The following is a 17,025-nucleotide window of genomic DNA, read 5'->3' as shown; positions in this document are numbered from 1 at the left end:
CGTGTACGGGATGATGCTGGCATGAGAGAGAGAGAGAGAGAGAGAGAGGGAGGGGATACTGCACATGTTCACCTTTAAAATATGTGTAGGCAACATGTTTGGACCAATAGGCTACTGGTTATTTAATGGTGGCGATGCTAAAGGTTAAACTTAAAGGAAACCTTTATACCTCTGTGACAGCAAGGGCCACATTCATTTAACTCTCACTGCCAGGGGGCCAAATTGTAGTTTCCAAAAATGGATTGAAATCAATTATGTCTCAAATTTAACTCAACATATACCAGTGATCAAATATTATTGTGGACACACTTCTGGTTTTCATGATTTCATGGCAGATTTTGTCATGTTTTCTTCATGATTCCAATTATTTGACATGTCAAAATTGAACTGAGGGCCACATTGAGGGTTGATGGGGGCCGCATGTGGCCCCCGGGCCGCCAGTTGCCCACCCCTGCACTATGAAATAACCCAGATTAAAATGAATGAAAGTCAACCGAGCTTTAACCTCAAAAGTAACTACAGCTTTCAAATACATTACTGGAAAGTATAGTAAAATTACGATATCTCCCTTTGAATTACAGTGGAAGTATTGAATTATTTATATATTTTTTTTATATTTATATTATTTATAATTTAGGCCAAGGTAAAGTTGACTACAAGAAACTCAGAAATAACTTCAGTAGCCCAGGCCCAAATGTAGGCTAGGTATAATTACAGGTGGATACTTTTTGAGAAAAGTAGGACTAAGCCATGCAGTTCTTATTAGTTGTTTAAAATGAAACGTGAAAAGCAAGTGGTCATCATAACCATTCACTAATCCATGAGTTAGCTTCAACGCCCTAACTGAATGTAATTCATACTAGGTTTGGTATGATTAAAACAGTTTGTGTGAAGTATCATTAAGATTTAAAAATAAAACTATCCTGATAAGTGATATTTTTTACACATGAAGTACAAAAAGTCTGCATTCTAATTTTGTTTCAAATGTGTTCATTTTCTCTCTATAGCAACCATGACTGGGTCTAAACAGAACCTTTATTTTTAAATAGTTGCTGCAATAGCGACAAGCAGTGTTTATTCATGTCTGCCTGCTGTAGTGAACTGTAAGCTGTTTGTCTCTCTCAAGGAAGATGATGGTGATTCCTGCCTCTTCAAGTAAAGGGATCAGGCTGATAAAGAGTCCGAACTTCCTCATCATGCGTTTTTGGAAGTCAGTGCAATTTTTTTTTTTACATTAATTTATAATTTACAGTATGAGAAAAGGCAGGGTTGGTTTGTTCCAAAACATGTCATGCTTCTGTGTCTTTATGAAGATGGATCTATACATATTACAGAAAATATAGCCTGTATATGTCTCCAGTTTTAAAACGATCTGTGAAATATATTGTTGTCAATCAGCTCTTAATACTCCCATATTTCTAAGGTGTAGACAAGGTTTTTTGAATAGCCATTATTAGGGTGTAATTTGATCTCTTACCAGCTAGGTGTTAGCTATGAAAAAAATCTATTTGGCCCCAAATTTTGATAAGAACCTGAATATGTTGAATTATGTAGGCTACATCACTGCAACCCACGTAGACTGACAAATGTGCACACTGTCATTCTTTAGTTCATAGATGACAGTTCAAGATCCTCACAACAGGGAAGTTAGCAACTTCCCCTCCAAGAGCAGCACCCACCTGGATCAACGCATCGATCGACGCAGCAATCTCCAGAAGTAGGTTTAACAAGATATTTTAGAGCCACCTACGATTTGCGCCGAAGTGCTTTATTGCATTAACCCTCCCTTGATAGCTTTAGTGGCTATTAGTCTTTGTGATCTCGAACACCTTAAACTAGTTATGAATCTCTATAAAAGACATTCACGCATGCAGCATTGCACTGCTCTTAGATGTGTCCAAACTTGAACTCCATTCTCGCTGCCGGTATTACGAGAGCCGAATGCATGGAAATGGAAGTCTTTGCTGAAAGTCTTTAACACCAAACGCCCCAAAAAGTTGGCCATTGCTTGCATAGACCATGTTGTTATCAGACGCTGGGTGATGGGCTCAATATTTGAAGATATAAAATAAATACAGAACCAAGACAGATTTTTTCCCCCTGTCCTTTACACTATTAGTGTTTCATCTCTTTTGTTAAAGGCAATTTGTTTTCACATGAAGGCCTAGAATCAACAATTAATATGACTTTTCCATGGTAACATAGTCAGTCGTCCTTTACATTTCCTCTGGTAACTGACAGTTAAAGGTGTAGGAGGTTGGTGTTACACATTTGCTGAACAACTCTGCCAACTCCCGACCCCCACCCACACAAACACACACACAACACACTTAAACACACTTTCAGAACTTCCTCTTAAGAAATATGAATACCAGTATCCAGGAAGCTACCCTTTGGCCACCCAACTTCATTTCCTTTGAAAGTAGAGGAGGAACACGACCATTCCCCAATGCACATCACTATGAGAGCATGTCAATGAGGTGCCAATGACAGGGCTGCATTGTGAGATGGGTTGAGAGTGGGAGTGCCATGTGACACTCCTGAATGGGCTGCCGGGGGTTGGCCGGAGGGGAAGGATGGCAGCGTCCACAAAGGCCCATTGAAGGCCTGCAGACGAGGTACAAGTCTGGCAACGGTACTCCTTCCCTTCCATGGAAGGGCAGGAGGAGGCTGCTGCTTGGTACTGACTGAATGGAGGGATTATTTCACAATTGGAGAGAGGAGGTTTATTATCATGGTGTTACACTTTCTTCAGTTTGTTGATGGCCATTATCTCCACTTCTACTCATTCACTACTGTCTGATTTACACTGTGCTGAGAATAGACTGTTGTGTTATCAGCTGCACAGAAACACTGTACAATGGTACAAAATGTGAGTGTGGGAAACTTGATTACTGTAATTGTATTCAATTATTACAATTAATAGCCAGAAGAAGTAAAACCCCTGACAACCTTTTCTAATGTCTTTCACCTCTCAAGAGATGATTGCTGATTCAGAACAATTAATGATGGACAAATAAAGCAGGCTATTAGTAGGATCAAACATAATGTAAACGTTATTAACAGTGGTCTCGTTTTTTTTTAGTTATTCAAGAGACAATATCAGATTTTCACAAATGTGTGCTGACATTATGCACAAGTCCAAAACCTAGAAGAGTATGACTCGATAAAGGCTGTGAAATGTATTAGACTGGCTATTGGAATAAATGCAGTTCCCCCCAGTTTCAGCCAAAATGACACTTAACTTAGTTTTGGTACGGGATGACTTTGTTAAATTGGATTTAATCTCAAAAGCATCAGGACGGTGTACAGTGGTAGCACTTACTCTAACAACATTATAACTCCATCAGTGTGGGTTGTTACTGCACTCAAGCTGATTATACACCGTACATTAACTAATTTACATTCCGTTTGGTAGCAGTTTGCAGCCTCCCTTTTGAGTTTACTGTATGTTAATGTGTATTTCGATGTAAGATTCTTGCTGCTCAGTTGACTTTATTTTAATCCTTTACCTACTCTATTGCATGTCAATAGTACACGTGCTCTGATAGAGGACATTTACAACACTCGTTTGTATTTGCTACCCTCTACTGGCAATAATTGTGCATTACATGTTTTGATTTTTTTCTTCAAATTCTAATTGACTTGTCCAAGTTAAAATTCAAATTTAAGATAGACAATGTGAAGGTTCACAGCCTTAAACTTGCACACCACATTAAAATGTGTTATACAGATAAAACAAACCTGAAGATTGATAGGCAGAAATGCTATTTATGGCCATATAGAATGACTTAATCTCTATTTTATTTGTGTGCTGGGGGGTGTTCTGCATGATATTAAAAGCACAAGGGGAGAAAAATATTGACAAAACTTACAAAACAGTTGTAATAAAGTTCAATATTAAAGTTGTACTTTTATGTCTGCATGCAAAGTATTTATATCAATAAGGTATTTCTTATCTCCATATCAGCTCATGAACATATTTTCCAAGTCTTTTATTTTTTATACGTATCCTCTTCTGTTCTTCTTCTGTTCTGTTCAAAGACGCATTTCATATGACTTTATTTCAAATGTAGTCCGCAGCCTGATTTCTATGGACTTACAGAGGAGCTCAGCTGGCCAGTAGAGGGCAGAATTGAGCTTTTCTTTTTAGTGTACCATGGATTCTTTGCATGTAACTGAGACCTCATCAAATAAAGTTACCGTGTAACAGCTATCATGATTATGTTGTTAAAACGTTTTTTAAAGGTTTATTTTGGGGATTTTTACAACTTTATTGTAGGGACAGGAGAGTAGATAGAGTCGGACATCAGGGAGAGAGAGGGTGCAGGAAAGGAGCCACAGGTCAGACTCGAACACGTGTCGAGTTCTTCAGCCTTTGTACATTGGGTGCATCATGTTCTAACCACTAGGCCATTGACGGCCCAACTTGATCAATTTTGAGTAGCATTCGAACATTGCTTATAGAAATTAAAAATTGGAAAAAGAAAGCAGAGCACATTACTCCAGTTCACTGAACTGTTAAGTGTTAAAGGATGATTTTGTGATGATTATTTCCACACACACACAAAAAACACAAAATCCATCTTGAAATTATCCAAATTAAAACGCTTTATAAGATGCAGCTCTCATGTATGGGACCTTCTGTGTATGAAGTGTTAAGAATATGAAAATCACAGCACTTCATTTGTTGCAAATGTGTCACGCTAATTTGGCAAAGCAGATAGAGTCTTATTGCAGTTTATGTAGATAATCTAAAGGGATCCAATCAGTTATCAACTTAATCATTTGTGGCCTTGAATTAAACAAAAGCAAGTTCAGGACAGTGTTACCCACCCTTTCTAAAGTGTACGATATGATATTTTCATAATCCAACATGTCATTGTTTTACACCACAGTAAAACAACCTCACAGTGATCACTAACTAACTTCAACAAACAGGCCTGTAGGAGCCTGCATTCGTTCCACTACAAGTGGTGCTGCTGTAGTTACAGATCAGTCACAGACAAGTTGATTTTGTTCAATGTTTACAAGTCTGTCAAAATGGATTGAAAATTAGACAAACGTCCTCCATGTATGTGATAGACTTAGTATCTTCTGCGGTCTGTGTGACATTTAGAATCAGCAAGGTTGTGTGTCTGCAGTGTATGTTTTGTAACAGGAGAGGTCCACGGTCACATAACTCCCCCAGCTTTCCCACTGAGACACACATAGCAGGGTGGCCTGCAACGAGGCAGCGAGTCCAGTGACAAACACAGGCAAGATGGAATCAAGTGTGGGTTCTCTGACCTCACGTGGAGCAAAGCTAGGAGGAGTGTTGCTAGCAGGCAGTGCAAAACTAGCAATCATCAGCAACAAGGAGAATTATTTGCAGAACAGTTGCAAATGTATCTCAAAGGCAGCACTGCTGTAGCTTGTGCATTGAGTCAGGGAATTGCTATTGGCAATTGTGAAGGAGACTTAAAGTCCAGCACAATGTCATAACCTGAATCCTGTAAAAACATTTATCATTAGTAATACTTGTGTTTTAGTAATACTAAAACATATTTTCAGACCCCATTTCTGACATTTAATGTGTACGTACATCTTATATTTATCCATATTTTACACGAGGAATGGATCAGATCATGTGCAATAAAAGCAATTGCTGATAGTAAATAACCAACTGAAAATTGTCACTCCACTGTGCACATCAGTTTTACATGTGAAATGTATAGTTTTTTAGCTTGTTGTTTTTGGTTTTGCTGTACTGTTTGGGGCTGCATAGTGGTGGAGTGGTTAGTGCTGTTTGCCTTACAGCAAGAATGTTCCTGGTTGTAATCCCTGTCGGACAGGGGCCATCTTCCTCCCATGGTCCAAAGACATGCATCAAGATATTTCAGTCAGGAGATACTTAATTAATAATGAACAATTATTTATTTGATCAATTTTGGAAATAAATGTGCTAAGTCTTTGGGAATTAGACTCCTTCATGACGACTTCATGTACTCAGAGGGATAATGAGGACGACAGCAGGATAGGATACCCCCTTATGGAGTATAGACACTGGTTGTTGGTGGTGATAAAAGAATGCAGGATGTGATGAGGAGTGGGTTTCTAAGGCTGTATTTGAACTCTACTGAGCAGGAATGGAGGTGACTTGGGCGGAGGAGGGTCGCAGCGATCGCACTGAAATGACAAACTGACTGCGGAAGAGAGGGAACAGGTTTAAAAATTTGACCGCAGCAGGATGATTGTTTGAGAGAGTTTGTGGCAGAATCGGGTTGGATTATTACTTAAAGAGTAAACACCCCAAAGAAGAAATCGAATAAATGTGTGAGAGAATATAACCAGTCTTCCTGCTTGAACTTATGCTGAGCTCCATTTAATGACTCTAAGGCTTGTAGGTATTCATTTGAGAATAAGTGGTTGGTTGTCTCTTTATGTCAGCCATGTAATGGACTGGGATCAGCTCTATGGTATAATAGATGAATGGATGGATGAATGTTTGGTTCGGACTCATCAGTAGTGATTTTGGTTGCAGCAGTTGGCTTTTTTCAACAAATCAGTTTTTGGTAACCCGAGTTGGTGAACATGGCCCATAGATACCTCATGTCTTGTACATGAAATCAGCTTTAAGAACACTTCTGCTCGGTAAAACACTTGCTATCACACAAGCCGTCATGCCTGAAATGCAAAGACATGGTAGCGGAGAGAATTAATTAGGTATGTGGAATTTCTACTTTTTCTTCACGCATGTTAGAAATGCCAGAGAGAGAACTCTTCTACAATTATTATATACTGTATCAACCCCTAAAATATAACATATATAGCCTCTGCCATTTTGGAAAATGACTAAATGCATCTCAGAATTCATGTTTGTGATAAGGAATGCTTCTTAAGATAAACTCTTCAGTTCTTATACTGACCTTTGAGCTGAAGCATCTTGATTTTTACAAACCTTTCTCTCTGGTGTCTGGTTCCTTGTGATTTAAAGCGGTATTCATAGCTGAAGGACGGAGAAATCAGGGCGCTGGTCTCTCATCCCTTTCCTGGACTTCTAAAATAAACTCCACATGTGTACAGGTCAGGTCAGAGGGTTATCACTCACTTCCCATTCATGTCCTCACTGAAGGACCACCGGATGAGACACAGTAAAGAACCCAGACAATAATTCAATTATCATACATCCTTTTTCTTTTCTTCAGGCCAAAGATAAGGAAGGAAGCTATATTTATAACCTGCTCCTCCCTCTTTATGTCTTGCTCTGTCTGCTTCTTCTTCCTTTGCAGAATGTATTTGAAGTCCCAAATCGTCATGCCTAGTCAGTCAAGGTTATCAAGAATGGAGATTGTGGACCATCAACACTTTTTGCTGATAGCTTTTTGTCATAAATAGATAGAACTAGTTATTTTCCAATTTTGTTGAGGACTTGTCATCACTATAACATTACCAGGCATCCTTTGGAGACCCCTGGTCTACTGTTTAGTTTTTATGAACAAATACAATAATATTCAAGTTGTGTTGGGAGGGGCTTTGTGTTCCTCTGAACAGTTGCCAAGCTGTATTCCCCTGTTCCCATTGTTTGTGCTAAGCTAAGCTTGCAGATTGTTAGTTGTTGTATTTTTCGCACTGACAGGGTGTCAGTCTTCTAATCTTTTCAGCAGCTCTGTTATATTTCCTAAAAAACATCAGAAGAGGGTTCCAATTTGTTGATTGGAATAAAAAAACAAAAAGACTTGAAGTGTATCCTCTTTCTAAAAGCTTATTACTTATATCTGTCCTGTTTGTAAATGTGTTTCCCTCATTGAACCGGAGAGCATAATCGTAAGAAAAGGTCAAAGTCGATAGTAGCATGTTCAGATGATTCAGAAAGAGAAATGGAAACGATACGAGGAATTGTAAAAGACAAACATTCAGACAAACAAAACAAGATTTGACCCGGACAAAATCAAGCCAGAGTTTATGACAATATACAACAGAAAGAAAACACATGAAACGGCAATGAAGTGGGAACCACAAATTAAGTTAAACGCCTTTTCAATTAAACTAGCAAAGACATAAATCAGAGAAGAAAATCAGATTATCAGCATCAAACAATTGCAACTGAGCTGTGACGTTTACAGCCCCTGGTGCCACGTTATCCAGACATCAATGTATTTTTGACATACCAGTTTTTTCATCAACTACATTGGAAAAGAGTTAAAGGAGCTTGAAAAATATGTTTCTCATTTAAATTTTTTCAAAATGAAGGCTTGACGAGACTCTTATATACCTCTGGTCGGGATGAACAGTTGGCTAAATGGTGAGTCCATTTGCCAGCTCATCGTGGGAAAGCTGAAGTGCTTTGCAAGAAGGCTTTGAATATCTTCTTGGTCGTCCTGTATGTCATGAGTCCTGACTGTCCAGTTACTAATCCACCACAGAGCTGAAGAGGTATGCTTGGGTGGCTATGGGCCTGATGGGACCCAGTTAGTGGTCAACATATTCCAAGACATCGTATGATACATTATTGCAGTCTGATACTATGGGTCTTGGAGGAATAAGTAGAATTGTCAGGGGTGTGGGTTGTCTGGTGTGAAAAGGTATTTTTTCTGCTTGACTGTTTGGGACACGTCTAAGGGAAGATGAGTAAAATTTCACTACCTGGATGTTTTGAAATTGTCTGGATTTTATGGGTTAAAGGGGCTTCTGAATCCTTTTCTCATAATTAATTCATGAAGGAGATTAATGTTGGCGCTGTGTAATCCTCCAATTATAATGCCTTGTTAAATAATTTTGTACATTTATAACTCCATGAGTATAGTAGAATTGCAGAAGTTGAGAACTTAATTTTGTTGATGACAAAATATGAGAAGCAGGTTCAGCCTCATGTCAAAATGGAGGTTGATAACACAACTTGCTTTTACCTTGAACATAATAACATCGGGTCACTAAGCAGTCTGAATGTCAAGGAAGTGTGGCAAAAGATTGATTCACATATCATCTTGTCCCTGCCGATATTTATTCTAACTTAACAAGAGGACAAATCTTACTTTTGGATCATGCAGAAATTCCATATGGTAACAGGCATTGTGAATGTAAATACATCTTACAAGGGAGCTGAACTAAAACAGACTTGTGTTGTTTGTATTGTCATCATACCAAAAAGAAAAGCCTTCATTCTGGACCGTTTTACAGATAGCAGAATATTTCAGAGTGAGGAGGATATGTTATAATACTACTGTGTATACACATTGTTTACACGACTCAGTTTGACTGAAGCAGCTTAGTTAACACGTGGGGGAGGGGGAGGCCAGCATTAGTTTCAGTGAGAGGGGGGTGGATTTTGCCAAAACACTTGTGACAGGGCTCCTTGTTACACTATAACAACAGAAAACTAAGACCTCCGGCCAAGACCTGTTGCGCAACCGGTGGTGTGACAGTGTTCACAAAAGGGAGGGAAATGGAGTAAGGGGCAACAGAGATGGTTCCTGGAAGTAAATGTGAATCCCCCCAACATTTGAATTTGAGCCGTTTTCATTCAACAGCAGAAAAGGCAGAGTTTATTTCCTCTCTGTTTTTTTGGACTTTTAGCAACATGGTATAAGGGGCTAAATTGAACAAAAAAGTACAGATATAGTAGGTATATACTGATTGCTTACAACAACCCAAACATTTTGAAGTAAAAGGGAAAAAAAAACACAGAAAGATTTCCATATTTCCCAAATCGATGTTACTCCTGATAATAAAGAGGTTTTTATTTTCTAATAGTATATAGATTTTACAAATAAAGAAAAGGTACTAAAACTATTTGAAAAGCTGGCTGAGCAGATTAAGAAAACATTTCTTATCACTTTTTTGAGTACTGAATGTTGATGAAAGCCCATCTGAGTAACTGGACCTTTGATGAGCATGCTTGAAATTGATTGGATATCTTGCGAACAAGAGGACTACAAACAATAATGACATCAGTTTTATCTCGGCGCGGGGGATTTCCAAAGGTAAGACGTGACGTAAATAAACAACGCGGAAGTAGTGGCCGAAGTCTGCTACACGAAGCTATAATGAGAATATTTGCCTTTATGTCAATGCTATTTGTAATCCAATGGAATGACAACATCCACAAAAGAGAGGAGAACAACATACTGACGAACAGAAAACATAATGCAGACGTATAATTACATGCATGGAGATTGTAGTGGTCGCATGCAGACACTTTAGCCGGTCACTATATAGACGTCACTCGGGTCCCATTGAGCTCGAATTGAAAATCTTCGGAATATATGCGGCCGCGTTCAGACATCAGCTCACTCAGACTTTCTGCGGATAAAATACTAGGGGTCTGGCCGGATAAACTCCGGGTAAAGTCCGCGCGACAAATGCGGCTGTTTGCGTTCACACATAGTCTAAAGAACCTCCGGGTAGCCAAATCTCCCGAGTTTTTCAGGAGATTTACGTATGTGTGAAAAGGGTTTCTGAAATCTTCTTATTCACACATGTCCCTCACATAGCGTGAATTTTCCGTCTGTCTCAGGAGGCAAATGTAGAAATCTAAGACGGTAGATGAAGCGACAGACCAACACTATCATAACAGCTTTTTGCCTTCATATAAATGCTATGTGAAATTGAACATAGTCACAGTATCAACATGGATAACTTGGACTTGCATGAAGAACACTCCTGTCATATGATATAAACATGATCAACCCCTCCCACTTGCTTAATGAATTGTGCTTATAATTTCCAGCTGAATTTGCACGTATGCTAACCCTGGCTTAACATTTAGGCTAGAAGGAAAAAGTCCAGGGAAAGTCAGAGGGAAAAAATGTCATTGATTTCATCCACACAGCTGACTCCAAAATATGCCAGGACATTTTCAGGACTGTATAGTGCAGGTGTGAAAACACCAATATAAATCTGCAGCATTCCCTTTCATTTGACTTTTGACTTTTCCAGCCAACCTTGTGAACAGGTCGTTGAGTTAGCTAGTTAGCTTGCATCAACTGACAAATGTTATGGGGGGATAGAGGCTTAGCCAGTGATCAATAGGACTTGGTCTCTTAAGCCTTGATTAGCTTGACTAACTGGGTATGACGATTTGGGATTTCAAATAAAATCTGCGAAGGAAGAAGAAGCAGACAGAGGTGAAGAGGGAGGGGCAGGTTATAAATATATTTTCCTTATTTCTCATTCTTAAATCATGGATACAGCATTGTTGATAACTCTTTGATGAACTGTTCTCAGACTGTTAAATGAAAAAAAAGTTTACCAACTTGAAAAGGTTTCATTTGCTTCAAATGGCGTATATATCTCTATAACAGCCTGCTTACTGTCCAACATGTCCTTTATTGAACTCTGGGACTTATAGAGGATCTTGAAGTCTAACCAAGGTGAGTTACATCCCAACAATAACTTTCTGTTAAGGATTGCACTTTGATTGGTCCTGCTGCTTAGTCGGAGGTAATGAGTCACTTTGTAGCATTCATGCAGGTTGTTGGTTGCTGGGTAAAGGCTCAGGATCATGAAAGGCAGTTGTAGCCAGCTGACAGACTCCCCTCTTCACTGAGTTCCTGTGCATGCTCCAACTGACCCAATCAATGAAAAGAGACTTTCTTTCCCCTCGCTGGTGCATGGCTGTGCAGGAGACTGAGAGGGAGTTGAGAAAACGATGGACAATACAGTAACCCAACGCTGGCCAGACTCACAATGTGAGGTCTCTGTGCCCCTTGTGGACCCACAAACAGAGAGGTCTTTCTCATGGTCCAACTGCTTGACCAATCCCACGCCAGCATTCCTCTGCACATGAATTATGCAGCAAACACATGCATATTCAAGTGTTAATCATGTTAACTTGGACAGGGCCCCCTGAAAAGTAATTAAGATATTACATGATCCCAGTGAGTGAACTAATGCATTGAAAGGACATCAGTGTCTTTGTTGTTTTATCAAGTAGGTGGACATTCATCAGGTTAATTTTTATTCAAACTCATCAAGTCAAATTTAAAAATTACGTGATTCAATTCATCTCCTTCTTTAGAGTTAAAAACCAGTATACTGGTTTAAACCGGTATACTGGTTTTAATTGTTGTTTGGAAGTTGCCACGTGCTCATCAGACCTCAAGAACGTTTGCAACAGACTTTAGATATTTGCAAAGAGTTTAGTAAGTCTTTGTTCTTCCTTGGAACTGTAAGCTGTCAAACTGGAATTAATTACACATCGTCACACACTTATTAATCAACAATCATTGACACTTTTAACTCTGTACATGTAAAAGTCTGTAAAAAAGTTTTTAATTTATTTAAATAATAATTTATATTATCTATAAATTGTATTACTCTGATTGATAAAATTGAGATTGATCTTCTCCAGCAAGCTTAGGACGCCATTTTGTTACAAAATGCTTAATCACAGTATTTTATATTAATTGACAGAAAGTCTATTTGACGCAAGTTATTTTTATTCATCTGTTTTTATTATGAACGGTAACGGTATGTTGATGTTATACTCCAACATTTTGATGTTTCTGGGATTTTTGGTTTGCAATAACACACTGTGGACTGATGTCTTTGTGAACAACTCTGGAGATAAGTGTGACAATTAAAAGGTTGTGATGTCTAAACTAGGGGTCGACCAATTATCGGCCAAGCTGATTATCTTTATCTGCGTTTTATTTTACCTAACGCCGATAAAATTATTAAATTAAAAGCAGGTGTGTCTTTCCCTCTGTTTTTTTTTTTTTTTTTTCACAAACAACTCTGCCTCAACTTATATTCCACCCACAAATAAAACCATCTGTTTGGCTAGACATTACAAGTTTAATAGCCAATCAACACTGAAGCCTGGTTACCACTGGCTGCCAATAGTCTCCGGTTGAGTATTTAAACAAAGTCCTGATGTGGATTTTGTAATATTCCAAATTCTTAATTTTGTTGGAAAGATTTCTATTTTCTACTGTTATTGCAAATCAGTTCCAAATATCGGTTATCAGTGTCATGAACTACCAGTAATCTGTATCTGTATCGGCCCTAAAAAAACAATATCGGTTGACCCTGTCACTATACATATGCTACCAATAACCTCACTTCTCAATCGATGCTCAAATGTACACTTAGAAATGAAGTCTGCTTTGGACAAACATCATAACAAAAAGTTCGATATAAAAAAAAAGGTTTTATGGTGAAGCCTGGCTTGCCAAACAAAATTATGACCTAAATTGGAAGGAGACTAGATCTAGCAAAAGCAGGGCTTATTTGGTCATAACATTGGTTATTGTGCCCATTAGTTAACTAGGTAACCTGTGGTCATTTTCTGCTGATTATTCAATGATTCTGAGACAAACTTCCTCCTTTTAACAAAACACAGACAAAGCACAGGACAGGAAGGGAGGCAACATGCAACATGCAAGATGAAGCTGAGAGATTATTGGCACATACAAAGACAAATGCTGATGACATCCGAGAGGTACGCCTCACCATTGAGACATCCACATGACTTCCTGTTGAAATGTGTTTAGACCTGTAGACAAAACAGCTCAGGATGGCCTTTTTTCCGAGAAGGTAAAGGGTCAATCCCTCCAAGCAAACAGCGCCTGCGGGATTTCCTGCTCAACAACGTGAAAAAAATCTTCCACGGTCACATCAACATTTAAAATAATGTGTCTTGATTTTTTTATTGAGTGGACAACACCCCCCCCCCCCCCCCCCATTTTTAAAAATATTTAATATTGACTTTGTGTATGTTTTTTTGGCTAATTATTTGGTAATTCAATTTGAGGCTGTTGTACATTGGACTTAAAGGAACACTTAATAAAGACAACATTAAAGACCACTTATTTATATTCAACATCTGTGGTGATTTGGGCCAAGATAAGAAGTGTATTTTTGTTATCTATGTTTGTGTTAGTGTATATGATGTTCACACACAAACTCTTCATTTCCCTATAAAGTCATTTGTCTTTTTATTTTAAGCATCACAGATGATCCAAATCACAGGATTACATATACAAACTTGTGTCCACTTGGTCTTTTTTTATTTGTTATTATATAAATAATTCATGGACAAAATTAAAGAAAATAAATGTTACTGCCACTAAATTCCATTTATTTACGGATGACACTTTTATATTAACTACTTTACAAGTACAATTATTGAAAAGCTACTTTTAAAGATGTCCAGAGAAATCTTTGTAATTAAGGCTTGTACTTAATACCAAAAACATTAAAATGTTGTGCTTCCCGAGGTCAAAAAGATGGTTACTAGATTCTTACTCCTAACAATGAGGGGATCCAATATTTCATGTATGTGATGTCCCGAAACCAAATGTGCTGATATCTACGTTACTATATCAAGTGTCATTTCTAAGATCAACAAGCAACAAGCTTGATACTGTTCTCCAAAATGAAAACCGGTTTGTCACTGTTCTCCCTAGGTTGAAAGTTTTTTTTAAAACCTCTGGCCACATTTAGATGGCTCTGTTGGGTTTAAAGTCACATTTAAGTCACAGAGTCAGGAGGAATAGTTACCCTAAAAAAAGGAAAACAGATTTTCCGGAGAGGTAGTCGTCACTGTATCCTGAATTACTTTTTAATTTGATACTTAACCCATTGACTGTACACTTGACCTTAATTCCCTTCGATTGAAACCATTTCAGTATTACAATCTGCTCTTATTAGCAAGGAACACGATTTTTGTCCCTCCTTTTTTTTGTGTTTTTTCTTACAAACAAGTTCAAGATGAAGACAGAAAAATGACAGAGCTAAAAAAAAAAAGACAACAAAGGTCAGTGGAAAAAATAGCAGAATATACTGTATAAATATCTATAAAAAGAAACAATGGACATCAACATACACTGTTTGTTTATACAAGTCATGTTGTAAACAGGAATACAATCGTGCATTTGTGCAGCTTGAAAAGAACAGTGTGTGAAGGCATCATTTGTGGAAGCACTCAGATATTTTACTTCAATAAAAGAAGAGAAACCATTTGGTTTTAATGACTCCTTTAAAGTAAAGACCAACATTTAAATATTTATGGGTATCACAGATTACAGATATGTGCAGCAGAAAATACTAAAAGTCAAGAATTTATTCTGCTGAATTGCCAATTTAAATTTGGATTTGCACGAGTGTTTTCTGTAGATTATTGCCTTCAATAAGTAATTAGAGATGTCAGATACATTTAGCAGGACTGCAACTACAAGATAATTCAAATGATTTGTTGCTACACATGCCAAAACTCAAACCCTCTTCTGATTTAGGACTATTGCTACTTGGCTCTAGACAACTTGATAACCGTTCTTTAACAATTCTATGTTGTTATATTAACTGATAGTCTGCATAATTGAATCCTAAAGATACATTTTAATCACAGATCAATAGCAGCTGAATAAGAGGTTTACTTATGTTGCATAAACATCTTAATCAAAGCAGCTAATGTTAGCATTCAAACAATCCCAATCAAATTACTGTTAGCTAACCACTGGCTTGCTAGTTAGCTAAGAGGTTGGCTGACTAATGAGTCATCGTTTCTTTGCTTTGAAATAAAATAGACCTTCATGATTATCAGTTTACATTATCTTATTTGCTGATTATACCTGAGATTATGATATTTTTGGATTCACTACAAGTTATTAAAATTGCACCTGGAACAGACAAGTTTGATGTTATGACAATATTAACATTAGCATCACAGGAAACTGACCGCCGTGTGATAGAAAGTCAGTGGTATAAATGGAAAATACTCAAGTGCAAGTAACTTTTAATTGTTTTTATATATGGTACAAGTACGGAAGAGGATTAGGGCCACACATAAAAAAAATAAAATAGAGTTGTGACTTTATTCACAGAATTCTGACTTTATTCTCAGAATCCTGACTTTAAACTCAAAATTCTTTCTGACTTTATTCTCAGAATTCTGACTTTAAACTCAGAATTCTGACTTTAAACTCAAAATTCTGACTTTAAACTCAAAATTCTTTCTGACTTTATTCTCAGAATTCTGACTTTATTCTCAGAATTCTGACTTTAAACTCAGAATTCTGACTTTAAACTCAAAATTCTTTCTGACTTTATTCTCAGAATTCTGACTTTAAACTCAGAATTCTGACTTTAAACTCAAAATTCTGACTTTATTCTCAGAATTCTGACTTTATTCTCAGAATTCTGACTTTAAACTCAGAATTCTGACTTTATTCTCAGAATTCTGACTTTATTCTCAGAATTCTGACTTTAAACTCAGAATTCTGACTTTATTCTCAGAATTCTGACTTTAAACTCAAAATTCTGACTTTAAACTCAAAATTCTTTCTGACTTTATTCTCAGAATTCTGACTTTAAACTCAGAATTCTGACTTTAAACTCAAAATTCTGACTTTATTCTCAGAATTCTGACTTTAAACTCAGAATTCTGACTTTAAACTCAAAATTCTGACTTTATTCTCAGAATTCTGACTTTATTCTCAGAATTCTGACTTTAAACTCAGAATTCTGACTTTATTCTCAGAATTCTGACTTTATTCTCAGAATTCTGACTTTAAACTCAGAATTCTGACTTTATTCTCAGAATTCTGACTTTAAACTCAAAATTCTGACTTTAAACTCAAAATTCTTTCTGACTTTATTCTCAGAATTCTGACTTTAAACTCAGAATTCTGACTTTAAACTCAAAATTCTGACTTTATTCTCAGAATTCTGACTTTATTCTCAGAATTCTGACTTTAAACTCAGAATTCTGACTTTATTCTCAGAATTCTGAGTTTAAAGTCAGAATTCTGAGTTAAAAGTCAGAATTCTGAGTTAAAACTCAAAATTCTGACTTTATTCTCAGAATTCTGAGTTGAAAGTCAGAATTCTGAGTTAAAAGTCAGAATTCTGAGAATAAAGTCAGAATTTTGAGTTTTAACTCAGAATTCTGACTTTTAACTCAGAATTCTGACTTTAAACTCAAAATTCTGACTTTAAACCCAGAATTCTGACTTTATTCTCAGAGTTCTGACTTTAAACTCAGAATTATTATTATTATTATTTTTAAAATGTGTGGCCCTAATCCTCTTCCGTATACAAGAC

The sequence above is a fragment of the Labrus bergylta genome, chromosome 1 (assembly GCF_963930695.1).
Source record: "Labrus bergylta chromosome 1, fLabBer1.1, whole genome shotgun sequence".
NCBI classification, from domain to species: domain Eukaryota; kingdom Metazoa; phylum Chordata; class Actinopteri; order Labriformes; family Labridae; genus Labrus; species Labrus bergylta.
This window is presented reverse-complemented; position numbering follows the sequence as displayed.